Source organism: Glossina fuscipes, unplaced genomic scaffold (genome assembly GCF_014805625.2).
Source record: "Glossina fuscipes isolate IAEA_lab_2018 unplaced genomic scaffold, Yale_Gfus_2 1, whole genome shotgun sequence".
In the NCBI taxonomy this organism is placed as follows: domain Eukaryota; kingdom Metazoa; phylum Arthropoda; class Insecta; order Diptera; family Glossinidae; genus Glossina; species Glossina fuscipes.
Genome location: NW_023998415.1, coordinates 25,504,831 through 25,510,830, shown reverse-complemented (window position 1 = coordinate 25,510,830; position 6,000 = coordinate 25,504,831). Strand labels below are relative to the sequence as shown.

Genomic DNA, 6,000 nt, shown 5'->3' with positions numbered 1-6,000 from the left:
AAAAAAAAAAAAAAAAAAAATAAAACACAAAAAAAAAAAAAAAAAAAAAAAAAAGAAGGAAAGAAATCTATGATATTAACAATCAATAAATATGTAGTTAAGCGCAAATATACAGCGCATACATAGTGCTAACATCTGTTTATGTGTTGAAGTGTCGATATGTATTATGGTATGTGTTTGTGTCAAATAATACAAAATTGTTTATTTAATACCAACACTCGTACATATTATTAAACATTTAATTTGTCAATCACATTCAATTGCTAATAAATCATTAGCTTTACGAATGCGACTCTAGAGAGCACAAAAAATTATTCTCAACGTTTCCACTTATCGATCTTTGTATGCTTATGGTACTTGATAATTAATTCAACACATTGTCTGAAGGGTTTATTAAATAATATATAAAAAAACGAAAAAGAAAAAAAATAAAAAATAAATTATATAAACATTCTAACCTTGATTGTGGAATTTCTTAACAAATTTTCAATTTAATTCGTAAGCAGATAAACTTGAAACAATTTAATATATTTATATATATATACTTCTTGTAAAACCCTCTAACATAATATTTCCTCTATACCAAGTTTCATAGCGAACATGAAGCTGCGAAAGAATATGTTTATCGTCTCAGAAGATATCTACATATATATATCTAAGAAGAGACAATTCCTCAATACTAAAAACTTGTAAAAATCTTTCGTATATCTTATTCCTGCTTGTCTAGCGATCCAATTATCTGCCGCCTTTTTCTCCCATATTTCCCTCAATCTATTCGTTCCTTTTTCTTGTCTATCTATACCTAAGTCTAGCAATTAGCCGATCTCTCTCGCTCGCTGAGAACCAATCTACTCATTTATTCGTGGACCTCACTATGTATTCGTTTTTTCCTCTCGTCCATTCCACTGCATAAGAATATGTTTTCCCTCTATTCGCATATGTTCATAACACTGTTGGTAAGCCTTTTTGCCTCTTGTCCAAGTTCGTAAAGACGCAACAAACCGGCAGAAAAACTTTAACATTTGCAAGCGCGTTATTAGGAACAATTTAAATGTGACGTAGATTTACGTCACACGTAGGGTGCGATGTAGGTTTATCTACTGCAACATTCTCTGCAATGGCGGTAAACTTTGCTATCATACATCGGTCCTGAATCTAACTGAAAGAAACTTTTTTTTGTTTTTTCAAAATTCGACAATAAGGTCTTATCAACATAGTCTTCTTGAAAGGTTAAGCAATCTGTCCAGCGCTTGCTTGACATTTCGACGCTATTCAAAACACTCTTCAACATCCACTATGATCTCATCATTTGATCCAACCTCTTCCTCCTCCTGTATTATCTTTTTGAGATTGAGCAAATGGATGTCTTTTGTGATATAGAATAGTGTTAGATATAGCGAATAAGATCGATTTTGTAATAATTGCAACTTTGTCATTGCGACCGTCAACTTGTAATGCAATGCTTTTCTTTCACTCTGAATTTTAGTAATAAGCGATATATTCACTGGGAAAACAGTCTTTTCTTGCTTAACGTTTACGCTTTGCCCTTTCATGGCTTTAGGATGGAAGCCTTGATGTCTTGTAACTTTGGTTTTCAATTATCGAGAATATTTGTTAACATTTCTTTCGGTTCCTGTTTTCCGCCTCTTTTAAGCGTTAGGTGTATTCATCGCCGTCGTTGTCAAGTAAACCACCAATATATTGTTGTCGTGTGTTTCAAAAGCGTTTTTTTGTCCCTTAAAAAGCAGCTTTTAAATATCAGATGAAATACGGATTTTAGCCTTGTTTAGAAGCTAAAAAAAGAGTCGCATCGCCGAAATCACTGCCAGTCCTAAACAAATGAGAAACTGGTATGAATGGTTTGATAAGCATTACTTTAAAAAAAAAAAAAAAAAAAAAAAAAAATGAATTTTTCATTTCAGAAGAAATGTGCCTAACAACAGTCGAATTATTTATTGGCCGATATGCTATATATAAAGCAAGAAAAATTATTTAAGGAAGATAAAAAACAAAAACCCGAGCTTTTATCAAAAAAAAAAAGAAAAAAGTGGTAATGGAGACGAAAAAAATGCTATTTTCCCAGTAGTCTTCTATTGCGAGTCGAGTTGAGTCGAGTAAAAAAGATTCAATATGAACGGGCGGGCTCTTCGCTGGAACCTTAATTACAAAGTTGGCAGATAGATTGATTACCAGGGTATACAGATATGCCACCCATTTATACGATGCCTATTATATTCTAGAAATCGACGTAATTTTATTTTTAGCAGGTCTTTGCCTTACCCTATATCCCTTTAAAAAGCCGGTAACATAGCGGCACTTTGTAAAGCCTTAAAACTAGAGCATGCGAAAAAGAACTAAAGACAGAATGCGGCAGATAGTGATTTTTGTGTCTGCGCGTGCACACAAGACACATTTAAGATATACCCATCTAAACGGCTTAGGCAAAAAGAAGCCCTTGTTCTTCATTTTTTAATTGATCCATTCCGCCTGTTAAGATTTCTTCATCTGAAATATCTGTCCCGGCAGTATAGTTAAACTTCGTCGCTTGGATTTGTTCAAATTAATAAAATAGTCAAATAAAACGTATTAATAATAATTATAATGATAATAAAATCTAATAATAATTAATAACAATATCTAAGAAAAAGAAAAGTTTCTCCAAACAACAACAATGAAATTAACAATAACAAAAGCAAATAAATAAAAAATATATTTATCGTTAACTAACAACAATAGCGCACCAAGAAATATAATAATAATTCTCAAAGGTAATAACAACAAAAGTAATCGTGGCAGACGCAAAAACATACAAAAAGTGCCCTGTTGACCTGTTGTCAGATGTTTGCAAAAATTTTGATCATATTTTCGCTTGAAAAAGGCATTTATTGAGAAAAGTTGGTACAACGTATACTAATCAAAATATTTTTTTTTATATTTTTGGCAACATGACTATATCATGTGGAACGAACTTTTATTGGTTTAGCAGCGATTCGTTCATCGACACATTTTCACACTTCTGCACCGTTGTGGGCCAAACCGCGGGCCAAACCATGCTGCACCGAACTGAACAACTGAACCGTAGAAGCCAAAACCGATAATTGAAATACGATAGAACAGCATCACAGAAAGTATTTGGTGGGCATCGGCAATACATTTCTTCAAAGGTAAACAACATAAGTAATGAATTTGGTAGAAGAAGAATTTTACGTGTAAAAGACGCTGATCAAAATTCTTGCAAACATCTAATAATATTAACCAATATAGTCTACACTAATCATCAATATTGTGTTCGCATTGAGCCTTATTTTTACAACGCATCGAATCTTATGCACATCACTCGCTGATTAATCAGGAAGACGAAGAAGAAGAAGAAGTGCACACACATCTCTATTTTCGTCGAGTTTTTCACATTCATTTCGTTGAGTTTTTAATTGTGATTTAGAGTGACGTGTTACTGCACACACAAACACACACAGGCACGCGCGTTTTCAAACGTTGAACAGAACTTTCCAGAACACTTATCGCAACTAGAGTAAAATGAAATTGAAATAAACCGAAGAAAGTCAAATATCGGTAGTTCTTGTTTTATGAATAAACTGTGAAATCTCCACAAATCAACCAAAAAAAAAAAAATAAATAAATAAATAAATAAATAAACTGTGAATTGCCGTAGGAGTATTAATCCTTCCCTATATGAGAGAAAAGCTGCTATAGTGTGTTGGTGGAGAGATTTTGTAAAGCATATCTGGTGCATAGATTATTCATACAGAATCTGTTGCCAAGCCAGTAAAGCCGATGACCAAGCTGTCAACCTGGCAGCTGCTTTAATAGGGCGTAGCTCGCCATCTTATCCGGTAAAACTGTTCTTCAAATCTCAAATCATTTTTCAAGTGATAAAAAAATGTTAATTTTACAGATAGAAAGGTCGACTTTTATTGCGCTATAGCTTCTGCACTATAAAGCAATCAAATTCAAAGGAACGGTGCAGAAAATCAAATGGCGAAAGCTTAAGAAAACTCGTACGCTCGTGCAACTCACAACAAGTCTTGCCTTGTGAGCGCTTTTTTTATTTTGTGCCAATTTTAAAACGAAGCCCGGCGAAGAGAGAGCCAACTTAAGAAATATGTTGTAACGAAGGGGGGGGGGGGGGGGGTATTTTTGTAAGGGTGTATGTATTAATCTGTTTCAGTGGAAAGGTATCTGTTAAGTCATAAAAGGTAAGGGAATCGCTATGGAAATAGTTCAGTTTTAGAGCAAACATTTTTAAAAACAAGATAGCTGCAAAAGTACTTATTACAGAATATTCACACAGCTTGAAAGTGATTGAGCACCTTCGAGTGTCTTATCTGGCACATCCAAGAGTTTATTTGGTGCATATATATTTAATGGCGACTTTTTATGCTGCAATACTTACCTAGACAGTAAAATACACAACGATGGTAACGACAAATCGCGATGGAGATAGGAAAACAAACTAAATTGAAACATGTTCGAATAGTCCCTCTTACTGGCGCTCAGTTTAAATCACGCAATAGAAGATTTCAAGTTGCCACTAATGGGAAACAATTCCACGGTTCTTTTACTGAAGTAAGTAGCGATTACGTTTCAAATGCCCACTTGGTCTGGTTGCCAGACATTGATAGATCAATCTCTGACATTAAGATGTGCGAACTTTCACATGCCTTACGTTTCCCCTATTTACGCAAAAGGATCAAAGAATTTCCTTCCCACCAGGCGGCCACTTCCAATGTTCCGTTGCATGCACTTATGTACGACGGTATTAGCGTCTATTCCGATATGCTTCAATTTAATTTGTAAGCTTGTGTTAGTCTATTGCAGACTCCCCTACTGCATATCCAATAATAAAGTCATTTAGAATACAAATCGATCAATAAGGAAAGCATAGTTTTTTTTACCACCTGCAAATTTTAGATAAAAATATATATAACCATTACCCTCTCTTCCTCTTTTTTTTTTCATACAATCATTCACTCAAGGGTTAGGTCCACTGTTTGTGTAATACGGTCAGAAAAAACTAATGCAAGTAGAAAAATACTGTGGAAGAGTTGGACGCAGTCTACCGGATGTGTGCCCAATCGGAGATGTTACGCCTATAGCTATAATTATCACCCTACCTACGAGTAAAGTAAACGCTCTCGCATTTAAGATTTGAACCCGCGAACACTGATTTGATAGGCGCGATTCTTCCCCACTCATTCAATATTATAAAGTAGGCAAGTTTAGTTCTTTCCCCTTTTATTTAGAATCAGGGGGTTGGGTATGAAAGATTCCGTCACGAACGAATGTATTTTTCTTATTTGGTTCAATTCGCTGTGATATGTCCCTGATGGAATTGTGTCCTCGTACTGCGGCAAATGGCGATGCACACCAAACTTAGTTCATTTTCAAGATACTGAATGACTTCAAAATCCCTTTAAATTACAATTCTTAACTAAATGCTTATCAAATTTATAATAGAAAGGATAAAAATCATTGAATTTCGAAAATGCGGTCAAAAAGAAATAGTTAAAGGCATCATCTCTCATAAGAGTTCGCTTGATATCAGTTATTTGCACTGCGTGCACATCGTCACTACGTTCAATGTATTTTGTCTGATATCAGATCTATTCGACCAATCGATACGATGGACTTGCACAATCCTTGTCGTCGTTTTTATTATATTTAATTATGTATGATGTTCTGGGTAATTTTCAGGCGATAGTCTATCGATTCGTTTCGAATCTTTTAATGCTAGATTTAAAAGGACAGAAAACTTGTTTATGTTGATTGCAGGATTTTCGCCTGACATTCATCTGCTAATAGTGGTAATGATCCTTGACAGAGGCGTTCGGAAGGACATAACTTCTTCTCCTCCATATAGGTAGAAGAATATAAGGAACATCTTCACCAAATAAATGCTTGTGATGTGCCCAAGTTGGCCCAAAAGAAGCGGGTTCTGTCAATGTTCAGGCAGTGGTCAAATCGATACTCGCGAAAAGA

General features: G+C 34.7%; 1 protein-coding gene across 1 annotated transcript in view; it reads right to left on the bottom strand.

Moving 5' to 3' along the window:
• Positions 1-6,000, bottom strand: part of LOC119644992 (dendritic arbor reduction protein 1) — a 91,712-nt gene that overhangs the window by 65,021 nt on the left and 20,691 nt on the right. The window lies entirely within an intron of this gene.